Genomic DNA, 12,418 nt, shown 5'->3' on the forward strand with positions numbered 1-12,418 from the left:
ACATTGCTTCGCAGAATCGCCTTTGTGCAGAAAACACTAACACTTGTTCAGAACAAAAGAAAGCACAGAGCCCCAGATTCTATGTTGTCCTGGAGAGCTTGCAGAGCACTGGGGAAAGGCAGGCAGGGAATTCCCTGCTAGCACCTTCTCTGTGCCTGGGAAGCAGAAGTGTTCACATTGCTTCGCAGAATCGCTTTTGTGCAGAAAACACTAACACTTGTTCAGAACAAAAGAAAGCACAGAGCCCCAGATTTGCTGTTGTTCTGGAGAGCTTGCAGAGCACTGGGGAAAGGCAGGCAGAGAATTCCTTGCTAGCACCTTCTCTGTGCCTGGGAAGCAGAAGTGTTCATATTGCTTCGCAGAATCGCTTTTGTGCAGAAAACACTAACACTTGTTCAGAACAAAAGAAAGCACAGAGCCCCAGATTCTATGTTGTCCTGGAGAGCTTGCAGAGCACTTGGGAAAGGCAGGCAGAGAATTCCCTGTTAGCAGCTTCTCTGTGCCTGGGAAGCAGAAGTGTTCACATTGCTTCGCAGAATCGCTTTTGTGCAGAAAACACTAACACTTGTTCAGAACAAAAGAAAGCACAGAGCCTCAGATTTTATGTTGTCCTGGAGAGCTTGCAGAGCACTGGGGAAAGGCAGGCAGAGAATTCCCTGCTAGCACCTTCTCTGTGCCTGGGAAGCAGAAGTGTTCACATTACTTCGCAGAATCGCTTTTGTGCAGAAAACACTAACACTTGTTCAGAACAAAAGAAAGCACAGAGCCCCAGATTTGCTGTTGTCCTGGAGAGCTTGTCGAGCACTGGGGAAAGGCAGGCAGAGAATTCCCTGCTAGCACCTTCTCTGTGCCTGGGAAGCAGAAGTGTTCACATTACTTCGCAGAATCGCTTTTGTGCAGAAAACACTAACACTTGTTCAGAACAAAAGAAAGCACAGAGCCCCAGATTTGCTGTTGTTCTGGAGAGCTTGCAGAGCACTGGGGAAAGGCAGGCAGAGAATTCCCTGCTAGCACCTTCTCTGTGCCTGGGAAGCAGAAGTGTTCACATTGCTTCGCAGAATTGCCTTTGTGCAGAAAACACTAACACTTGTTCAGAACAAAAGAAAGCACAGAGCCTCAGATTTTATGTTGTCCTGGAGAGCTTGCAGAGCACTGGGGAAAGGCAGGCAGAGAATTCCCTGCTAGCACCTTCTCTGTGCCTGGGAAGCAGAAGTGTTCACATTGCTTCGCAGAATCGCTTTTCTGCAGAAAACACTAACACTTGTTCAGAACAAAAGAAAGCACAGAGCCCCAGATTTGCTGTTGTTCTGGAGAGCTTGCAGAGCACTGGGGAAAGGCAGGCAGAGAATTCCCTGCTAGCACCTTCTCTGTGCCTGGGAAGCAGAAGTGTTTACATTGCTTCGCAGAAGCGCTTTTGTGCAGAAAACACTAACACTTGTTCAGAACGAAAGAAAGCACAGAGCCCCAGATTTGCTGTTGTCCTGGAGAGCTTGCAGAGCACTGGGGAAAGGCAGGCAGAGAATTCCCTGCTAGCACCTTCTCTGTGCCTGGGAAGCAGAAGTGTTCACATTGCTTCGCAGAATCGCCTTTGTGCAGAAAACACTAACACTTGTTCAGAACAAAAGAAAGCACAGAGCCCCAGATTCTATGTTGTCCTGGAGAGCTTGCAGAGCACTGGGGAAAGGCAGGCAGGGAATTCCCTGCTAGCACCTTCTCTGTGCCTGGGAAGCAGAAGTGTTCACATTGCTTCGCAGAATCGCTTTTGTGCAGAAAACAGTAACACTTGTTCAGAAGGAAAGAAAGCACAGAGCCCCAGATTTGCTGTTGTTCTGGAGAGCTTGCAGAGCACTGGGGAAAGGCAGGCAGAGAATTCCTTGCTAGCACCTTCTCTGTGCCTGGGAAGCAGAAGTGTTCACATTGCTTCGCAGAATCGCCTTTGTGCAGAAAACACTAACACTTGTTCAGAACAAAAGAAAGCACAGAGCCCCAGATTCTATGTTGTCCTGGAGAGCTTGCAGAGCACTGGGGAAAGGCAGGCAGAGAATTCCCTGCTAGCACCTTCTCTGTGCCTGGGAAGCAGAAGTGTTCACATTGCTTCGCAGAATCGCTTTTGTGCAGAAAACACTAACACTTGTTCAGAACAAAAGAAAGCACAGAGCCCCAGATTTGCTGTTGTTCTGGAGAGCTTGCAGAGCACTGGGGAAAGGCAGGCAGAGAATTCCCTGCTAGCACCTTCTCTGTGCCTGGGAAGCAGAAGTGTTCACATTGCTTCGCAGAATCGCTTTTGTGCAGAAAACACTAACACTTGTTCAGAACAAAAGAAAGCACAGAGCCCCAGATTTGCTGTTGTTCTGGAGAGCTTGCAGAGCACTGGGGAAAGGCAGGCAGAGAATTCCCTGCTAGCACCTTCTCTGTGCCTGGGAAGCAGAAGTGTTCACATTACTTCGCAGAATCGCTTTTGTGCAGAAAACACTAACACTTGTTCAGAACAAAAGAAAGCACAGAGCCCCAGATTTGCTGTTGTTCTGGAGAGCTTGCAGAGCACTGGGGAAAGGCAGGCAGAGAATTCCCTGCTAGCACCTTCTCTGTGCCTGGGAAGCAGAAGTGTTCACATTGCTTCGCAGAATCGCCTTTGTGCAGAAAACACTAACACTTGTTCAGAACAAAAGAAAGCACAGAGCCCCAGATTTGCTGTTGTTCTGGAGAGCTTGCAGAGCACTGGGGAAAGGCAGGCAGAGAATTCCCTGCTAGCACCTTCTCTGTGCCTGGGAAGCAGAAGTGTTCACATTACTTCGCAGAATCGCTTTTGTGCAGAAAACACTAACACTTGTTCAGAACAAAAGAAAGCACAGAGCCCCAGATTTGCTGTTGTCCTGGAGAGCTTGCAGAGCACTGGGGAAAGGCAGGCAGAGAATTCCCTGCTAGCACCTTCTCTGTGCCTGGGAAGCAGAAGTGTTCACATTGCTTCGCAGAATCGCTTTTGTGCAGAAAACACTAACACTTGTTCAGAACAAAAGAAAGCACAGAGCCCCAGATTTGCTGTTGTTCTGGAGAGCTTGCAGAGCACTGGGGAAAGGCAGGCAGAGAATTCCCTGCTAGCACCTTCTCTGTGCCTGGGAAGCAGAAGTGTTCACATTGCTTCGCAGAATTGCCTTTGTGCAGAAAACACTAACACTTGTTCAGAACAAAAGAAAGCACAGAGCCTCAGATTTTATGTTGTCCTGGAGAGCTTGCAGAGCACTGGGGAAAGGCAGGCAGAGAATTCCCTGCTAGCACCTTCTCTGTGCCTGGGAAGCAGAAGTGTTCACATTGCTTCGCAGAATCGCTTTTCTGCAGAAAACACTAACACTTGTTCAGAACAAAAGAAAGCACAGAGCCCCAGATTTGCTGTTGTTCTGGAGAGCTTGCAGAGCACTGGGGAAAGGCAGGCAGAGAATTCCCTGCTAGCACCTTCTCTGTGCCTGGGAAGCAGAAGTGTTCACATTGCTTCGCAGAATCACTTTTCTGCAGAAAACACTAACACTTGTTCAGAACAAAAGAAAGCACAGAGCCCCAGATTTGCTGTTGTTCTGGAGAGCTTGCAGAGCACTGGGGAAAGGCAGGCAGAGAATTCCCTGCTAGCACCTTCTCTGTGCCTGGGAAGCAGAAGTGTTTACATTGCTTCGCAGAAGCGCTTTTGTGCAGAAAACAGTAACACTTGTTCAGAACGAAAGAAAGCACAGAGCCCCAGATTTGCTGTTGTCCTGGAGAGCTTGCAGAGCACTGGGGAAAGGCAGGCAGAGAATTCCCTGCTAGCACCTTCTCTGTGCCTGGGAAGCAGAAGTGTTCACATTGCTTCGCAGAATCGCCTTTGTGCAGAAAACACTAACACTTGTTCAGAACAAAAGAAAGCACAGAGCCCCAGATTCTATGTTGTCCTGGAGAGCTTGCAGAGCACTGGGGAAAGGCAGGCAGAGAATTCCCTGCTAGCACCTTCTCTGTGCCTGGGAAGCAGAAGTGTTCACATTGCTTCGCAGAATCGCCTTTGTGCAGAAAACACTAACACTTGTTCAGAACAAAAGAAAGCACAGAGCCCCAGATTCTATGTTGTCCTGGAGAGCTTGCAGAGCACTGGGGAAAGGCAGGCAGAGAATTCCCTGCTAGCACCTTCTCTGTGCCTGGGAAGCAGAAGTGTTCACATTGCTTCGCAGAATCGCTTTTGTGCAGAAAACACTAACACTTGTTCAGAAGGAAAGAAAGCACAGAGCCCCAGATTTTATGTTGTTCTGGAGAGCTTGCAGAGCACTGGGGAAAGGCAGGCAGAGAATTCCCTGCTAGCACCTTCTCTGTGCCTGGGAAGCAGAAGTGTTCACATTGCTTCGCAGAATTCCCTTTGTGCAGAAAACACTAACACTTGTTCAGAACAAAAGAAAGCACAGAGCCTCAGATTTTATGTTGTCCTGGAGAGCTTGCAGAGCACTGGGGAAAGGCAGGCAGAGAATTCCCTGCTAGCACCTTCTCTGTGCCTGGGAAGCAGAAGTGTTCACATTGCTTCGCAGAATCACTTTTCTGCAGAAAACACTAACACTTGTTCAGAACAAAAGAAAGCACAGAGCCCCAGATTTGCTGTTGTTCTGGAGAGCTTGCAGAGCACTGGGGAAAGGCAGGCAGAGAATTCCCTGCTAGCACCTTCTCTGTGCCTGGGAAGCAGAAGTGTTTACATTGCTTCGCAGAAGCGCTTTTGTGCAGAAAACAGTAACACTTGTTCAGAACGAAAGAAAGCACAGAGCCCCAGATTTGCTGTTGTCCTGGAGAGCTTGCAGAGCACTGGGGAAAGGCAGGCAGAGAATTCCCTGCTAGCACCTTCTCTGTGCCTGGGAAGCAGAAGTGTTCACATTGCTTCGCAGAATCGCCTTTGTGCAGAAAACACTAACACTTGTTCAGAACAAAAGAAAGCACAGAGCCCCAGATTCTATGTTGTCCTGGAGAGCTTGCAGAGCACTGGGGAAAGGCAGGCAGAGAATTCCCTGCTAGCACCTTCTCTGTGCCTGGGAAGCAGAAGTGTTCACATTGCTTCGCAGAATCGCCTTTGTGCAGAAAACACTAACACTTGTTCAGAACAAAAGAAAGCACAGAGCCCCAGATTCTATGTTGTCCTGGAGAGCTTGCAGAGCACTGGGGAAAGGCAGGCAGAGAATTCCCTGCTAGCACCTTCTCTGTGCCTGGGAAGCAGAAGTGTTCACATTGCTTCGCAGAATCGCCTTTGTGCAGAAAACACTAACACTTGTTCAGAACAAAAGAAAGCACAGAGCCCCAGATTCTATGTTGTCCTGGAGAGCTTGCAGAGCACTGGGGAAAGGCAGGCAGAGAATTCCCTGCTAGCACCTTCTCTGTGCCTGGGAAGCAGAAGTGTTCACATTGCTTCGCAGAATCGCTTTTGTGCAGAAAACACTAACACTTGTTCAGAAGGAAAGAAAGCACAGAGCCCCAGATTTTATGTTGTTCTGGAGAGCTTGCAGAGCACTGGGGAAAGGCAGGCAGAGAATTCCCTGCTAGCACCTTCTCTGTGCCTGGGAAGCAGAAGTGTTCACATTGCTTCGCAGAATTCCCTTTGTGCAGAAAACACTAACACTTGTTCAGAACAAAAGAAAGCACAGAGCCTCAGATTTTATGTTGTCCTGGAGAGCTTGCAGAGCACTGGGGAAAGGCAGGCAGAGAATTCCCTGCTAGCACCTTCTCTGTGCCTGGGAAGCAGAAGTGTTCACATTGCTTCGCAGAATCACTTTTCTGCAGAAAACACTAACACTTGTTCAGAACAAAAGAAAGCACAGAGCCCCAGATTTGCTGTTGTTCTGGAGAGCTTGCAGAGCACTGGGGAAAGGCAGGCAGAGAATTCCCTGCTAGCACCTTCTCTGTGCCTGGGAAGCAGAAGTGTTTACATTGCTTCGCAGAAGCGCTTTTGTGCAGAAAACAGTAACACTTGTTCAGAACGAAAGAAAGCACAGAGCCCCAGATTTGCTGTTGTCCTGGAGAGCTTGCAGAGCACTGGGGAAAGGCAGGCAGAGAATTCCCTGCTAGCACCTTCTCTGTGCCTGGGAAGCAGAAGTGTTCACATTGCTTCGCAGAATCGCCTTTGTGCAGAAAACACTAACACTTGTTCAGAACAAAAGAAAGCACAGAGCCCCAGATTCTATGTTGTCCTGGAGAGCTTGCAGAGCACTGGGGAAAGGCAGGCAGAGAATTCCCTGCTAGCACCTTCTCTGTGCCTGGGAAGCAGAAGTGTTCACATTGCTTCGCAGAATCGCTTTTGTGCAGAAAACACTAACACTTGTTCAGAACAAAAGAAAGCACAGAGCCCCAGATTTGCTGTTGTTCTGGAGAGCTTGCAGAGCACTGGGGAAAGGCAGGCAGAGAATTCCTTGCTAGCACCTTCTCTGTGCCTGGGAAGCAGAAGTGTTCACATTGCTTCGCAGAATCGCTTTTGTGCAGAAAACACTAACACTTGTTCAGAACAAAAGAAAGCACAGAGCCCCAGATTTGCTGTTGTTCTGGAGAGCTTGCAGAGCACTGGGGAAAGGCAGGCAGAGAATTCCCTGCTAGCACCTTCTCTGTGCCTGGGAAGCAGAAGTGTTCACATTACTTCGCAGAATCGCTTTTGTGCAGAAAACACTAACACTTGTTCAGAACAAAAGAAAGCACAGAGCCCCAGATTTGCTGTTGTTCTGGAGAGCTTGCAGAGCACTGGGGAAAGGCAGGCAGAGAATTCCCTGCTAGCACCTTCTCTGTGCCTGGGAAGCAGAAGTGTTCACATTGCTTCGCAGAATCGCCTTTGTGCAGAAAACACTAACACTTGTTCAGAACAAAAGAAAGCACAGAGCCCCAGATTTGCTGTTGTTCTGGAGAGCTTGCAGAGCACTGGGGAAAGGCAGGCAGAGAATTCCCTGCTAGCACCTTCTCTGTGCCTGGGAAGCAGAAGTGTTCACATTACTTCGCAGAATCGCTTTTGTGCAGAAAACACTAACACTTGTTCAGAACAAAAGAAAGCACAGAGCCCCAGATTTGCTGTTGTCCTGGAGAGCTTGCAGAGCACTGGGGAAAGGCAGGCAGAGAATTCCCTGCTAGCACCTTCTCTGTGCCTGGGAAGCAGAAGTGTTCACATTGCTTCGCAGAATCGCCTTTGTGCAGAAAACACTAACACTTGTTCAGAACAAAAGAAAGCACAGAGCCCCAGATTTGCTGTTGTTCTGGAGAGCTTGCAGAGCACTGGGGAAAGGCAGGCAGAGAATTCCCTGCTAGCACCTTCTCTGTGCCTGGGAAGCAGAAGTGTTCACATTGCTTCGCAGAATTGCCTTTGTGCAGAAAACACTAACACTTGTTCAGAACAAAAGAAAGCACAGAGCCTCAGATTTTATGTTGTCCTGGAGAGCTTGCAGAGCACTGGGGAAAGGCAGGCAGAGAATTCCCTGCTAGCACCTTCTCTGTGCCTGGGAAGCAGAAGTGTTCACATTGCTTCGCAGAATCGCTTTTCTGCAGAAAACACTAACACTTGTTCAGAACAAAAGAAAGCACAGAGCCCCAGATTTGCTGTTGTTCTGGAGAGCTTGCAGAGCACTGGGGAAAGGCAGGCAGAGAATTCCCTGCTAGCACCTTCTCTGTGCCTGGGAAGCAGAAGTGTTTACATTGCTTCGCAGAAGCGCTTTTGTGCAGAAAACAGTAACACTTGTTCAGAACGAAAGAAAGCACAGAGCCCCAGATTTGCTGTTGTCCTGGAGAGCTTGCAGAGCACTGGGGAAAGGCAGGCAGGGAATTCCCTGCTAGCACCTTCTCTGTGCCTGGGAAGCAGAAGTGTTCACATTGCTTCGCAGAATCGCTTTTGTGCAGAAAACACTAACACTTGTTCAGAACAAAAGAAAGCACAGAGCCCCAGATTTGCTGTTGTTCTGGAGAGCTTGCAGAGCACTGGGGAAAGGCAGGCAGAGAATTCCTTGCTAGCACCTTCTCTGTGCCTGGGAAGCAGAAGTGTTCATATTGCTTCGCAGAATCGCTTTTGTGCAGAAAACACTAACACTTGTTCAGAACAAAAGAAAGCACAGAGCCCCAGATTCTATGTTGTCCTGGAGAGCTTGCAGAGCACTGGGGAAAGGCAGGCAGAGAATTCCCTGCTAGCACCTTCTCTGTGCCTGGGAAGCAGAAGTGTTCACATTGCTTCGCAGAATCGCTTTTGTGCAGAAAACACTAACACTTGTTCAGAACAAAAGAAAGCACAGAGCCCCAGATTTGCTGTTGTTCTGGAGAGCGTGCAGAGCACTGGGGAAAGGCAGGCAGAGAATTCCCTGCTAGCACCTTCTCTGTGCCTGGGAAGCAGAAGTGTTTACGTTGCTTTGCAGAATCGCTTTTGTGCAGAAAACAGTAACACTTGTTCAGAACGAAAGAAAGCACAGAGCCCCAGATTTGCTGTTGTCCTGGAGAGCTTGCAGAGCACTGGGGAAAGGCAGGCAGAGAATTCCCTGCTAGCACCTTCTCTGTGCCTGGGAAGCAGAAGTGTTCACATTGCTTCGCAGAATCGCCTTTGTGCAGAAAACACTAACACTTGTTCAGAACAAAAGAAAGCACAGAGCCCCAGATTCTATGTTGTCCTGGAGAGCTTGCAGAGCACTGGGGAAAGGCAGGCAGGGAATTCCCTGCTAGCACCTTCTCTGTGCCTGGGAAGCAGAAGTGTTCACATTGCTTCGCAGAATCGCCTTTGTGCAGAAAACACTAACACTTGTTCAGAACAAAAGAAAGCACAGAGCCCCAGATTCTATGTTGTCCTGGAGAGCTTGCAGAGCACTGGGGAAAGGCAGGCAGAGAATTCCTTGCTAGCACCTTCTCTGTGCCTGGGAAGCAGAAGTGTTCACATTACTTCGCAGAATCGCTTTTGTGCAGAAAACACTAACACTTGTTCAGAACAAAAGAAAGCACAGAGCCCCAGATTCTATGTTGTCCTGGAGAGCTTGCAGAGCACTGGGGAAAGGCAGGCAGAGAATTCCCTGATAGCAGCTTCTCTGTGCCTGGGAAGCAGAAGTGTTCACATTGCTTCGCAGAATCGCTTTTGTGCAGAAAACACTAACACTTGTTCAGAACAAAAGAAAGCACAGAGCCCCAGATTTGCTGTTGTTCTGGAGAGCGTGCAGAGCACTGGGGAAAGGCAGGCAGAGAATTCCCTGCTAGCACCTTCTCTGTGCCTGGGAAGCAGAAGTGTTTACGTTGCTTTGCAGAATCGCTTTTGTGCAGAAAACAGTAACACTTGTTCAGAACAAAAGAAAGCACAGAGCCCCAGATTCTATGTTGTCCTGGAGAACTTGCAGAGCACTGGGGAAAGGCAGGCAGAGAATTCCCTGCTAGCACCTTCTCTGTGCCTGGGAAGCAGAAGTGTTCACATTGCTTCGCAGAATCGCCTTTGTGCAGAAAACACTAACACTTGTTCAGAACAAAAGAAAGCACAGAGCCCCAGATTCTATGTTGTCCTGGAGAGCTTGCAGAGCACTGGGGAAAGGCAGGCAGGGAATTCCCTGCTAGCACCTTCTCTGTGCCTGGGAAGCAGAAGTGTTCACATTGCTTCGCAGAATCGCTTTTGTGCAGAAAACACTAACACTTGTTCAGAACAAAAGAAAGCACAGAGCCCCAGATTTGCTGTTGTTCTGGAGAGCTTGCAGAGCACTGGGGAAAGGCAGGCAGAGAATTCCCTGCTAGCACCTTCTCTGTGCCTGGGAAGCAGAAGTGTTCACATTGCTTCGCAGAATCGCCTTTGTGCAGAAAACACTAACACTTGTTCAGAACAAAAGAAAGCACAGAGCCCCAGATTCTATGTTGTCCTGGAGAGCTTGCAGAGCACTGGGGAAAGGCAGGCAGAGAATTCCCTGCTAGCACCTTCTCTGTGCCTGGGAAGCAGAAGTGTTCACATTAGTTCGCAGAATCGCCTTTGTGCAGAAAACACTAACACTTGTTCAGAACAAAAGAAAGCACAGAGCCCCAGATTTGCTGTTGTTCTGGAGAGCTTGCAGAGCACTGGGGAAAGGCAGGCAGAGAATTCCCTGCTAGCACCTTCTCTGTGCCTGGGAAGCAGAAGTGTTCACATTGCTTCGCAGAATCGCTTTTGTGCAGAAAACACTAACACTTGTTCAGAACAAAAGAAAGCACAGAGCCCCAGATTTGCTGTTGTTCTGGAGAGCTTGCAGAGCACTGGGGAAAGGCAGGCAGAGAATTCCCTGCTAGCACCTTCTCTGTGCCTGGGAAGCAGAAGTGTTCACATTGCTTCGCAGAATCGCCTTTGTGCAGAAAACACTAACACTTGTTCAGAACAAAAGAAAGCACAGAGCCCCAGATTCTATGTTGTCCTGGAGAGCTTGCAGAGCACTGGGGAAAGGCAGGCAGGGAATTCCCTGCTAGCACCTTCTCTGTGCCTGGGAAGCAGAAGTGTTCACATTGCTTCGCAGAATCGCCTTTGTGCAGAAAACACTAACACTTGTTCAGAACAAAAGAAAGCACAGAGCCCCAGATTTGCTGTTGTTCTGGAGAGCTTGCAGAGCACTGGGGAAAGGCAGGCAGAGAATTCCTTGCTAGCACCTTCTCTGTGCCTGGGAAGCAGAAGTGTTCATATTGCTTCGCAGAATCGCTTTTGTGCAGAAAACACTAACACTTGTTCAGAACAAAAGAAAGCACAGAGCCCCAGATTCTATGTTGTCTTGGAGAGCTTGCAGAGCACTTGGGAAAGGCAGGCAGAGAATTCCCTGCTAGCACCTTCTCTGTGCCTGGGAAGCAGAAGTGTTCACATTGCTTCGCAGAATCGCTTTTCTGCAGAAAACACTAACACTTGTTCAGAACAAAAGAAAGCACAGAGCCCCAGATTTGCTGTTGTCCTGGAGAGCTTGCAGAGCACTGGGGAAAGGCAGGCAGAGAATTCCCTGCTAGCACCTTCTCTGTGTCTGGGAAGTAGAAGTGTTCACATTAGTTCGCAGAATCGCCTTTGTGCAGAAAACACTAACACTTGTTCAGAACAAAAGAAAGCACAGAGCCCCAGATTTGCTGTTGTCCTGGAGAGCTTGCAGAGCACTGGGGAAAGGCAGGCAGAGAATTCCCTGCTAGCACCTTCTCTGTGCCTGGGAAGCAGAAGTGTTCACATTACTTCGCAGAATCGCTTTTGTGCAGAAAACACTAACACTTGTTCAGAACAAAAGAAAGCACAGAGCTACAGATTCTATGTTGTCCTGGAGAGCTTGCAGAGCACTGGGGAAAGGCAGGCAGAGAATTCCCTGATAGCAGCTTCTCTGTGCCTGGGAAGCAGAAGTGTTCACATTGCTTCGCAGAATCGCTTTTGTGCAGAAAACACTAACACTTGTTCAGAACAAAAGAAAGCACAGAGCCCCAGATTTGCTGTTGTTCTGGAGAGCGTGCAGAGCACTGGGGAAAGGCAGGCAGAGAATTCCCTGCTAGCACCTTCTCTGTGCCTGGGAAGCAGAAGTGTTTACGTTGCTTTGCAGAATCGCTTTTGTGCAGAAAACAGTAACACTTGTTCAGAACAAAAGAAAGCACAGAGCCCCAGATTCTATGTTGTCCTGGAGAACTTGCAGAGCACTGGGGAAAGGCAGGCAGAGAATTCCCTGCTAGCACCTTCTCTGTGCCTGGGAAGCAGAAGTGTTCACATTGCTTCGCAGAATCGCCTTTGTGCAGAAAACACTAACACTTGTTCAGAACAAAAGAAAGCACAGAGCCCCAGATTCTATGTTGTCCTGGAGAGCTTGCAGAGCACTGGGGAAAGGCAGGCAGGGAATTCCCTGCTAGCACCTTCTCTGTGCCTGGGAAGCAGAAGTGTTCACATTGCTTCGCAGAATCGCTTTTGTGCAGAAAACACTAACACTTGTTCAGAACAAAAGAAAGCACAGAGCCCCAGATTTGCTGTTGTTCTGGAGAGCTTGCAGAGCACTGGGGAAAGGCAGGCAGAGAATTCCCTGCTAGCACCTTCTCTGTGCCTGGGAAGCAGAAGTGTTCACATTGCTTCGCAGAATCGCCTTTGTGCAGAAAACACTAACACTTGTTCAGAACAAAAGAAAGCACAGAGCCCCAGATTCTATGTTGTCCTGGAGAGCTTGCAGAGCACTGGGGAAAGGCAGGCAGAGAATTCCCTGCTAGCACCTTCTCTGTGCCTGGGAAGCAGAAGTGTTCACATTGCTTCGCAGAATCGCTTTTGTGCAGAAAACACTAACACTTGTTCAGAACAAAAGAAAGCACAGAGCCCCAGATTTGCTGTTGTTCTGGAGAGCTTGCAGAGCACTGGGGAAAGGCAGGCAGAGAATTCCCTGCTAGCACCTTCTCTGTGCCTGGGAAGCAGAAGTGTTCACATTACTTCGCAGAATCGCTTTTGTGCAGAAAACACTAACACTTGTTCAGAACAAAAGAAAGC

Source organism: Strix aluco, unplaced genomic scaffold (genome assembly GCF_031877795.1).
Source record: "Strix aluco isolate bStrAlu1 unplaced genomic scaffold, bStrAlu1.hap1 HAP1_SCAFFOLD_77, whole genome shotgun sequence".
Lineage (NCBI taxonomy): Eukaryota > Metazoa > Chordata > Aves > Strigiformes > Strigidae > Strix > Strix aluco.